We start from the raw sequence: 11,600 nt of genomic DNA on the forward strand, positions 1-11,600 counted from the left end.
AAAGAGGTGGTGGAGGAAGAAATGGCCAGTTTTCACAGTCCACTTGTGTGAGATTTTTAGTTCTGCTGGGTGAGATGCTTTCTGAGACTGGCCCCATAGATCTGCCAAATAACTACCCCTAATGGCCTCCAGCGTTGAAAATTGTGTGTGGCCCAGCTCATTAAACACTGAAACGTCTTTTAGCACTGCAGGGATAGTGACTAAAAACCTAAACCCTACATAGCTCTGTTTGACATGGAGTGGCAATGTCTGCCTTGCGTTGGGTTTATTAGCAAGGCAATCCAAGATCCCACAAGGAAGCAGCACGAGTCATAGGCTGGTTTTCTGGACTTAACTGCTCACGAGCGGAGACTTTTTGCCGGTGCCTGGCCTTTGGGGCTTTCTCGATGGAAGTCCCACAGGGACCCATCTGGCTGTTCAGCTGCTGACCCCGGTGCAGTTGCACCCTGTAATTCGTAACCCGTCTAAATTGGACCATCCAAGAAAATGCACTTGCAGCTCGGCATTTGTTGCTATGGCAAAATGCTTGGTTTGCTTCCTCTCTGCCAAGACAAGAAACAACACCGCAAGACAAAATCGGAGCTTTAAGCCCTTTTGCTTCTTCTCAGCTGGAGTTCAGTTTTCTGCCCAGTTTGCCAAAGGATGCTGCTGCTGCTGTGCCACAAAGAAACTGCACTTGTGGTGCTGGAAATAAGTAGTCAGCTGAAGAAATCCACATCTTAGGCGAGACTGGCTGATGCGTCCCTCTGTGAGATTTAATGCTCTGGCCTGGCATTCTTCCAAGCAGCTTCTGTTGATTCTGTATAATGTTAGCCCCATGTCTGCACTGGGCCTGGTGCAGAGCTTTCTGCCTCTCCTATTGTAACGAAGGAGCAAGAGTATTGGCCTTCGGCTGTGGTTGTCAACTGTGTCTTCGGTTTCTTTGTTATGGAGGCCTGTGTGGAACACAGACTCATGCAGAAGAAGGAGCTGTGCTCCTCTGAGCATTGAAGGAAGCCCTTTCTCTGAATGGCATAGTCTAAAAGTCAGCCTGCTTTTACCTCTGGGGTTGGGCAAAGAGATGGATGAAATATGCCTCCAATTTCTAATTTATATGATGGGTTTTGGCTGTCAGAGGTCTGAGATCTAAAGAGAGCCACTGCCGTGATACTTTTTTGGCAAGGGGCAGCAGCTGGCATTGAGTTGCGGCTTTGGTACTGTGCAAGCTTAAAGGGTTCCTTGGAAATGCAATTTGCCCCTGGACTTTGGTCTGGATCCTGAAGAAAGCATATTTCATGGTAACATTAGCTTCTCTCATTCCACTTACGATCTGAGATTCTTTCCTACAAAAGGGGGAGAGAACTTCTAAAAGCACCTGTGGTGTCAAATGTTGAGATCCTTGTTAAGTCCTTATTTCATCTTCCATCTTACGATTGAGAAAAGCGGAGGCCGCAAGAAGAGCTTATGCCTCCAGACATTGAGGCTGCATCATGTATTCCAGGGCAGCCATTTTAACAGCGATGTTTTTGATCCGTTTTATATTTGTTTTGTGGTTCTCTTTCACAGGCTATCTTGAAAACCTAGATTAATAAAATTTAAGAAAAGCAAAAACCCACAGTGAGCCCAACACACAATGTGGTGCTGCCTGTCAGCTCCAGCTCCTAGGCGTGCGTCCCTTCGTCATAAACATGAATGGTACAGTTTTACATGTGTACATGTAAACACTCTCTATAGGCACATGGCTGCAAGGGCCTTTGTTCATGCATTTATGAGAGTTCGTTGAATAACTGCCCCCCTTCCCCAAATGAAACAGTTTCCAAAAAATCATTTCCACTCTTAAGTGCCTGGACACACAGGAAACACTGAGGGCTGTTTCACAGATCATGTGTCGCAAAGATGGGCCTGCTAATGAAACATGGTCAATAGGAGGTCTTAGCCAGGGTTGGACCCCCAGCTAACAGCTATACGATAATACCAGTTTGCAAAGGGTCTGCCATCTGTATGGCATAGTTGCTTCCAACATCTTAGACATAGGGTTGGGTCCAGTGGCGGTGCTCAATTGGTGGTAAAACATCTATCAGTGGAACGGAGTGAAGCAGGGTTTTGTTTTGTTTTTGTAATTCCCCTTTCTACCCTACACTATGCCTGTTAAATCCGTTGCACAGCAGTCAGGGTTCCTCTAGAGCAGATTTAGGGGAGGCCCCGCCCCCTAAATTCCACTGATGGATACCTGAGTGTCAGGTAAGCTACACTGTTAGATACATACCCTGGGAAAATTGTGAGTCCGCTCGTAAGTCAAACCGAGTGGGGTGTCTCTGAGACATAATCCCAGCAGCTTTGGAGACTGTAGTGTCCTTCCCAGCCTTTCACAAAGAATGCCGTTTCCTTCCATTCCCTTGAGGTGAAATGAATGTCGTCATCTGGGTGCTGGATCTTAAGCCTCCTTAAACTTGTACTTTTAAAAATGGGCCTGTGCACCTGGTCAACTCTTGCTCATAGCCTCCCACAGTCTCAGGGTTATATGTCACTACAATTTTCATCCAAATGACAGCACACAGGACCAATCAGAGGTTAACGTGCCTTTCTCCTACGGTACCTTGATCTTTGCAAAGCTGCCTACAACAGGATTTGCTGTTTGTCACAGTCTTTCATCTGGATATTGTTTTGTCTCTTTTTCTAAAATATACATATATATATAATGATAATGAAATGTTCTAAGCTGCAACCAACCTGTTCAGTGAATTGTAACTTTTTTAATTTGATGTTCAAGAGTGGTGTATAAAATCAAATGTGTGGATTTGTCTGAAGTGCGAGTTTTTCCGCTGCCACGCTTAACTTGTTGAGGGGATGGTGGTGCACCTCTTTATTTCCGGATGGTGGTTTGCAAACTGCACTGCTTGGGTCCAAATAGATGCTTATTCAATCCAAACAGATGGTTTATTAGGCAGATAGTCTAAAGCAAAGTATTTTTATTTCCTCAAAAGCTTTCTCTGTACATCTGTGATGGACACACACACACAGAGAGAGAGAGATTTGCAGAGTTTTCAGAAGCTTCTGGAAAAACCTGACTTTGAACTGACACGCAGGCTTGAGAGAGAGGTAACATCACAGTTACAAAAAATAGAATAGCCCTTGACAATATATAATTTGGAAACTGCGTATTTGAAATTGCATGCAGTTTGCATTTTTAATCCTCTTGGAAGCCGGTGGACTGCATGAGGAACCAATGCTATGGGATGCGCAGAAGACGACTTGGAAGTGTTGCTGCATTAAAGCAGTGAGTGGAGTGGGATGGGGGTAAACTAATGACTAATAAAGCCAGAATTGCTTCTGCTGCCTTCTATATTTGAAAGCACAATATGCCCCATATCAGTCAGTCTTTGTTTTCCAGGATCACATTAAACTGGCTGTTTGGTGCTTTCCAAAGTAAGGTCTGTAGCTGAGTGATAAAACACATGTGATGCATGCAAGAGTCCCCAAGTTCAATCCCTGATATATCTCCAGGTGTGGTTGGAGAAAACTTTGCTGTCTGAGGCCCTGGAGAGCTGCGGTCAATCTCTGGACAATCCTGAACTAAAAAGAGCAATGGTCTAACCAGGCGGCTTCCTGTGTTTGCATGTGACAGAAACAGTAGGTTGCTGGAGTGGGTAATTTGTATGTAGAGGTGGTCAAAACTAAGCATGGCTTTTACACTGCTGGAACAGCTTCTTACTATTAAAATCTGCATACCACCCTGTACCTATAGATCTCAGGGCAGTTCACAACATAAAATGACAATATAAAAGATACATAATAAAAATAAAACAAAGACAACCCAATAAGAAGTATGCACCTGCCTGGGACACGTGAAATAATAATAACTTATTTATTATTATTTATACCCCACCCATATGGCTGGGCTTCCCCAGCCACTCTGGGCAGCTTCCAACAAAATATTAAAATACAGTAATGCATCAAACATTAAAAGCTTCCCTAAACAGGGCTGCCTTCAGATGTCTTCTAAAAGTATGGTAGTTGTTTTTCTCTGACATCTGGTGGGAGGGTGTTCCACAGGGCGGGCGCCACTACCGAGAAGGCCCTCTGCCTGGTTCCCTGTAGCTTTGCTTCTCGCAGGGAGGGAACCGCCAGAAGGCCCTCGGCGCTGGACCTCAGTGTCCGGGCAGAACGATGGGGGTGGAAACGCTCTTTCAGATATACTGGACCGAGGCCGTTTGGGGCTTTAAAGGGCATCACCAACACTGAATTGTGCCCGGAAACTTACTGGGAGCCAGTGTAGGTCTTTCAAAACCAGTGTTATATGCTCTCGGCGGCTGCTCCCAGTCACCAGTCTAGCTGCCGTATTCTGGATTAGTTGCAGTTTCCGGGTCACCTTCAAAGGTAGCCCCACGTAGAGTGCATTGCAGTAGTCCAAGCGGGAGATAACCAGAGCATGCACAACTTTAAACACCCATGGCTTCTCACCAGCATAGTAGGAATGATGGGAGTTGTAATGCAACTCTGCCATCCAGATGTTTTGAGACTACAGTTTCCATCATTGCTGACCACTGGTCCTGCTAGCTAGGGGTCATGGGATTTGAAGGCCAAAACCATCTGGAGGGCTGAGTTTGAGGAAGCCTGCTTTAGAGGGCCTCAGGCTAGCCACACTTGCATAGCATGGGCAACATGGTCCTATTGTGTTGACTTGCTGCCTCTGTCAGTATTGTGCAAGCTGTTGTGCTTAGCTGTGATTTCTGCATTGTAAGGGTTTGAGTCCCATCCAACTGTACAACTCTCTGATCCTGTTGTGGTTTTAGGAGGAGCTCTGAATGTGTCTGCAATACAGTGCCCCACAGTGCCTTCTGCTTTCCTTCCTTGCACCGTGAATTTAGTTTGGATACAACCTAGGGTTGGTTCACTTCCAGACAGCTTTGCACATTTCCATGGGTACAGCCGCAATGCTTTCTAGAGGTTTGCTAAGGGCATGTTTGCTCAAAAACACATTTTGTCCACTCCCAGTTGCACATGCTAAAGGTAAAGGGACCCCTGACCATTAGGTCCAGTCGCGGATGACTCTGGGGTTGCGGCGCTCATCTCGCTTTATTGGCCGAGGGAGCTGGCGTACAGCTTCCGGGTCATGTGGCCAGCAGGACTAAGCTGCTTCTGGCGAACCAGAGCAGCGCATGGAAATGCCGTTTACCTTCCCGCCGGAGCGGTACCTATTTATCTACTTGCATTTTGACGTGCTTTCGAAGTGCTAGGTTGGCAGGAGCAGGGACCGAGCAACGGGTGCTCACTCCATCTCGGGGATTCGAACCGCCAACCTTCTGATCGGCAAGTCCTAAGCTCTGAAGTTTGACCCACAGTGCCACCCGCGTCCCTGTTGCACATGCTACTACCCCCCAAAAGTCAACCAAATCCTTTCTACCGTGGCTTGCTTTATAGCAGCCTTTCTCAACCTTGGCTCCCCAGCTGTTGTTGGACTGCAACTCCCATCATCCCTGACCGCTGGTCTTGATAGTTGGGGACGATGGGAGTTGTAGTCCAACAACATCTGGGGATGGAATAGTAATAATAATAATTTATTATTTATACCCCACCTATCTGGCTGAGTTTCCCCAACCACTCTGGGTGGCTCCCAATCGAGTGTTAAAAACAATACAGCATTAAATATTAAAAACTTCCCTAAACAGGGCTGCCTTCAGCTGTCTTTTAAGGAAGGTTGAGAAAGGCTGCTCTCTAGAGTCATTGTTCTCAAGTAGAGTTCGTTTTTTGTTTCTCCCACTACTCCCCTCTCCCTTGAGTAACTGAAGTAGCGTGAACTGAAATCTGGTGAGGGGAAACATTTTTGCATCTTAGTATGGGTATCTCAATAAAGTGTATTTGCACAGTGATCCCAACTGCTTTTTTTCACCCGTTTCTCTATGAGCTTCCCAAGAAGCATGCTGGCTTTGGCAAAAAAATATTAGTTTTTCATCTGAGAAAGTTGGTGCCTGGCAAACCTTTTGGGATGTGTGTGCAAATTTCAGAAGCAAGGCACCAGAATAGAGAAGACCCGGTCTGCAGTTACTGCCTGCCTTTTGTCAAATAGCAGAGAGGCCTAAAACCAGGTCTGCAGAGGCTGGTCTTAGCATCTAGGCAGGCTCGAGTGCTAAAATGCAGACCTTCAAACTGTGCTGTTCTTCTTCACACTTCTTGGATTATGGCCTGTTGTGCAAATGTAAAAGGCACAGAGCTTTTGCTGGGCAAAAAGGTGTCAGCGCATAAGGCCTTTAAGAATCATATTGTCAGGAAAGCATTGTTTAATGTCTGGGTGAGATATAAGGATTTGTTGGAAAGTAAAACACCAAGGTGGCTGTCACCAATGGAGGCAACGGCATTGAAAAAAACAAATATGGAGACAAACTGGCCAAAATATTGTGAAATTTTAGAACAAGTTGGAGATAAATTAAAATTGCAGAGCTTTGATAAATTAAAAACTAAAGTTCGAGACTGGCTTCACTACTATCAAATAAGGGAGGTATTTAACTTAGACAAAAAGATTGGTTTCCAGGAGGAAAAATCTAAACTGGAAACGGAATTGTTAGAACCTAAAACTAAAAATCTGTCAAGAATGTATAATCTGCTGTTGAAATGGAATACACAGGATGAAATGGTTAAATCTGCGATGATTAAATGGGCACAAGTGTCAGTATCATCAGCCCACAGGCAGAGGTACCTGGCCTCCCCCGAGGCAATTGAGCGAGATACTGTGTGTTTACCGTCCGTCTGCGACCCCCGGCAGGCTAGGTAAACAAACCGGCGATCCTCCTCAAACGTGAGCAGGACACACCCTCCTCCTTCCTCCCTCCCTGCATTCTCCCAGGGAGGGGAAATGAGACAGACAGGAGTCCTCTCTACATGTTTTATTCCTGTCATTCAACAGTACATAGAAATGTGACTGTTCCCTTCAGACTCCATCAGAAGAGTCACACACTCCTCCCCTGTACTTCCAGCACAGGTCATATGACACACTGAGCTAACATCCGGTGCTCAGTACAGAGAATAGGCTCCACCTTTTCTCCAACAGTACATCTGCACTGTTTTGCATTCCAGCCATCTGGAGCTGGCTTTTGCCTTGGTGCTTTTTCCCAACATCCTCCCCCAAAAGCATCAATTGGCAAAACATGATCCAGAGAAGAAAACAAACAGTTGTTATACATATAACAGTCCCCTGTTGTTTCAGTTCCACCCTTGGAACTTCCCACCACTGGTTTCACCAGTGTACCTCTCTGGTTGTCTGGCTTCCAAGGAATGAGTGCTTCTGCATTACCTTGGCTAGCTACTCTCTGTTGTGTCTTTGTCTCTGACTTAGACACTGCTTCAACCTGCTTTGAGTTGTTAACAATAGCAACACATGCAACAGCTAAGTTAGCAAACTCCTTTGAATACCTCTTGGGTGGTACACCCTTCGTTGCTCTCTCAGACCTACGTAAAAGTTGCTGCTCTTCTCTGCTTTCTGGTTCAGCCTCTGAACTCTCTGGAGAACCAGTACTAAGCTTAATCAATGGTTCATCCTCCTCTTCTGAGGGTCTAGTCATTATGTGAGATTTCCTCTCAATGACTGTGACAACTGAGCTGTCTGAGCTATCGCTGTCATCATCAGTACTACTGAACTCAATAAGATCAAACTCATCATCAGAATCCTCTGTGGGAAATGCGTGAACAATCAACCTCTCCTGTTCAGGAGCACTCTCTAGAAACTTTGTGAGAATCACCTGACCAGATTCAGACAAAATTACTCTGTAGAGACCTTTTTCATAACCTACGAAAATGCCTCTGGCATTCTTTACACCACCTGGAGCTTCTGTTCTCACATGAGACCCGAAAACCTTGAAATAGGCAACAGAAGGTTTTCTATTGAACAGCTTCTCAAAAGGAGAACATCCCAACTCTGTTGAGACTTTTCTCAACCACACATGAAGATAGGACGCTAGAGACTCCGCCCAATATTCATGTGGCAAATGTGAACTCAGCAATTGTGCATTCATTCCCTTTTGCAATTCTTTGTTCACTTTTACACAGACCCCCCTGTTCCACGCTTCTTGCGAAACTGCCACTTTGTGGTCTATCCCTTTTCCATCCAGGAACTTCTGAAACTTCTGTAACAGAAAAACTTGTTTGTCATCTGTGAAAAGACAATCAATGTTAGCATCATGCATACTTTTAACCTTGTCACAAAATTCCTGAAACTTTTCTAAAGTTTCTTGCGGTTTCTCCATCATATAAACCCAAGAATAATTAGTGAAACAATCCACACACAAAAGGTAATACTTTGCACTGCCTCTAGATGGTTCTAGAGGACCAATCACATCAGCATACACCCGCTGAAATGCTCTGTCGACCTTCTTGGTCTTGGTGCTCACACTGGTCGCACCTGCAAGAGAGATTTCGTTAGAAACAGAAGAATTACATTTCATGTAATCACTTTGATCAAAAGTCAACAAATACAGTCCATCTTTCTCTTTGGCTGTAAGAAACAGTTCTCCATCTTTGTAGATCTTGCAGCTTTTAGCATCATAGGACAGTTTCAGTCCTTTCTTTGCAATCTGCGACACGCTCAGCAGATTAAATCTCAGTTCTGGAACCAGGTAAACATCACTTATAGTCAAGTTCAGACTCTCAAGATACACAGTCCCAATTCCAGTCGCTTCCAACTCCTGACCGTTGGCCTGTTTCACAGTGAAGCTTTGCTTCTTCAACGTCGAAAACAGTCCTCTGTGCGGGCACATGTGAACCGTTGCGCCCGTGTCAATTATGAACGAGTTCCCAACATCTGGCGTGGTTCCTTTCGCCATCATAGCCATTGCAGGTTTCACCTGGCACTTGGTACGGCTTTTGCCTGACGCCTCAGGCTTCGTAGAGCTGCTCTTTGCTCCTCTTGACTGGCGCGGCTTCTTACAGTTTCGCTGTAGATGCCCAGTCTGTCCACAATTGTAGCATCGGACAGCACTCAATGCTACACCATGCTCCCCAGTAGCATCAGCAGTGGGGGAATTAGAACTCTGTTCTTCCCTCCCCCTGTCTTTTTCTTCCAGTGCAGCAAGTCTGTCGTGTTCATTCAGGACCACAGCACAAACTCTCTCCGCGGTCAGCTGCGCGGCCGGTAGGGAACCAAGCTGACTGGCAACAACCTTGTAGGTGCGGCTAAGGCTGTTTATCATCATGAAGCAAAACACTTCCTCCTGAAGACGGAAATTGCGTTCCACCATCTGTTGACGCAGAAACCTCATTTCTGTCAGGTGCGCTTGAACAGCTCCATCAGGCGCAAGTCTCAGATTGGTCAATTTCTCAAAATACAGCAACGCTGAAGAACCAGCATCTCTCTGATGCGTTGTACGCAGCGTGTCCCATACCTCTTTCGCATTTTCTAAATGCTGAACATGCACCAACTGATCATCTGAGACACACAGAATTATAGCAGTCCTGGCCCTTACATTCTGTGACGCCCAACCTCTGGTTGGTGCTGCAGGGATGGGGTTTTCAATTACATCAAAAAGCCTCTGATTCTGCAGCAGGGCCTTCATCTTTACAGACCAAGATGAATAATTGTCATTGGTTAAGGGAGGTGGGCAAGGCAAACCTCCCCCTTTCTTGGCATCCATCTTGAAGCCAAGCCTCTCTCACCTCCAAACAAGCTGCAAAATCCAACAGCTGCTTTTTCCTTTCTCACGCAGCAAACTGCAAATTGTTTACGCTCTTTGCACCTGGCAGCTAAACTCAGGCTGCTATTGAAAAGTCCCTTCCAAGAGCACGTAAACTTGTAGCCAAAACATTCTCTGGTTTTGTTTCGCTCTCCCAGGCTTACACGCAGAGGCCAGCCCCTTTGCCAGTAACTTTCCAGGACCGTTACCTAGCAACAATGCATTTCAATAGGACATCTTATCTACCACAAAAATTTGTGGAATGCAGGCTTCAGCCTTCAAGCTGCAGGGCATTAATCTTCCTGCGTTCACACTTTTAGCCCGAAATGCAGCATACCTTGAGCTCCGTTGCTCTGGAAAACACCTCTTCTTTCCACCAGCCGTCTGTTGAGCCTCTGGCTGTTCTCAGACACTTCTCTTCCTCCTTGGAGCAGAGGAGGACAATCCACCAGCCTCTCATGCAGATGTCCGATGAATCGCAACCATCCTCTGCTACCATATGTCAGTATCATCAGCCCACAGGCAGAGGTACCTGGCCTCCCCCGAGGCAATTGAGCGAGATACTGTGTGTTTACCGTCCGTCTGCGACCCCCGGCAGGCTAGGTAAACAAACCGGCGATCCTCCTCAAACGTGAGCAGGACACACCCTCCTCCTTCCTCCCTCCCTGCATTCTCCCAGGGAGGGGAAATGAGACAGACAGGAGTCCTCTCTACATGTTTTATTCCTGTCATTCAACAGTACATAGAAATGTGACTGTTCCCTTCAGACTCCATCAGAAGAGTCACACACTCCTCCCCTGTACTTCCAGCACAGGTCATATGACACACTGAGCTAACATCCGGTGCTCAGTACAGAGAATAGGCTCCACCTTTTCTCCAACAGTACATCTGCACTGTTTTGCATTCCAGCCATCTGGAGCTGGCTTTTGCCTTGGTGCTTTTTCCCAACAACAAGATGTTGGGCATAATATTATGTTTGCTGACTGGGAACGGTTATGGACCACAGGTATGAAATTTACGGCTTGTAACGCCTTAAGAGAAAATATAATGAAAATGATATATAGGTGGTACTTGACCCCAGTCAAGCTAGCAAAAATCTATCATTTGCCTGATAATAAATGTTGGAAATGTAAAGAAAATGAAGGTACGTTTTTTCACCTTTGGTGGACGTGCCCAAAGATCAAGGCCTTCTGGGAAATAATATATAATGAATTAAAAAAGGTATTGAAATACACTTTTGTGAAGAAACCAGAGGCTTTCCTCTTGGGCATGGTCGGCCAATTGGTGAGAAGGGAAGACAGAAATTTTTTTATGCATGCGACAGCAGCGGCAAGAATACTCATTGGGAAATACTGGAAGACACAAGAATTGCCTACCCGAGAAGAATGGCAGAGGAAAGTGATGGACTATATGGAACTGGCTGAGATGACCGGCAGAATTCGAGACCAGGAAGAAGGGTTGATGGAAGAAGATTGGAAAAAATTTAAAATATATCTTCAGAAACACTGCAATATAAAAGAATGTTAGAAAAAGGTTGGAGAAGAATACTAGACCGTCTTGGCAGACAGGGTATAATGGAATAAGTAAATATGAAGTGTAAAATGAGGATAGAGGAGAATTAAATACTTTCGAATGTTAAAATAAGTAAAAGAAAAGAAGGCTAGAAGGATTTGCTGGAGATACGATTTAAACTAGAATACAAAGCAGGGAGGTGAGAGGAAGTCATGGAAATAAGCAAATGGGAAAATGGTTTGTAATGGTCAAATATGTTTTTTGTTATTTCCTTTTTTCTTTTTTTACTGTGATTTTCTGTTTTTCTTATTCTTTTTTATTGTCTATTTTTTATAAGATGTATGTAGTTTGTGTCTCTTTTTTTTTATATATACTTTTTCTTTTTTTTGTAATTGAAAAATTGGAATAAATATTCTTTTTTAAAAAAAAAAGGTGTCAGCTCTATATGGA

General features: G+C 45.0%; 1 long non-coding RNA gene across 1 annotated transcript in view; it reads right to left on the bottom strand.

Annotated features, from left to right (window-relative positions):
- Positions 1-2,079: 2,079 nt before the first annotated feature.
- The window catches only part of LOC308458821, a 17,489-nt gene continuing 7,968 nt past the window's right edge, over positions 2,080-11,600 (bottom strand). The window contains exon 2 of the long non-coding RNA XR_013977700.1: positions 2,080-2,977. This is a non-coding gene — a long non-coding RNA (uncharacterized lncRNA). The remainder of the gene's footprint in view (positions 2,978-11,600) is intronic.

The sequence above is a fragment of the Podarcis pityusensis genome (genome assembly GCF_964106645.2).
Source record: "Podarcis pityusensis genome assembly, chromosome: 11".
Classification (NCBI taxonomy): domain Eukaryota; kingdom Metazoa; phylum Chordata; class Lepidosauria; order Squamata; family Lacertidae; genus Podarcis; species Podarcis pityusensis.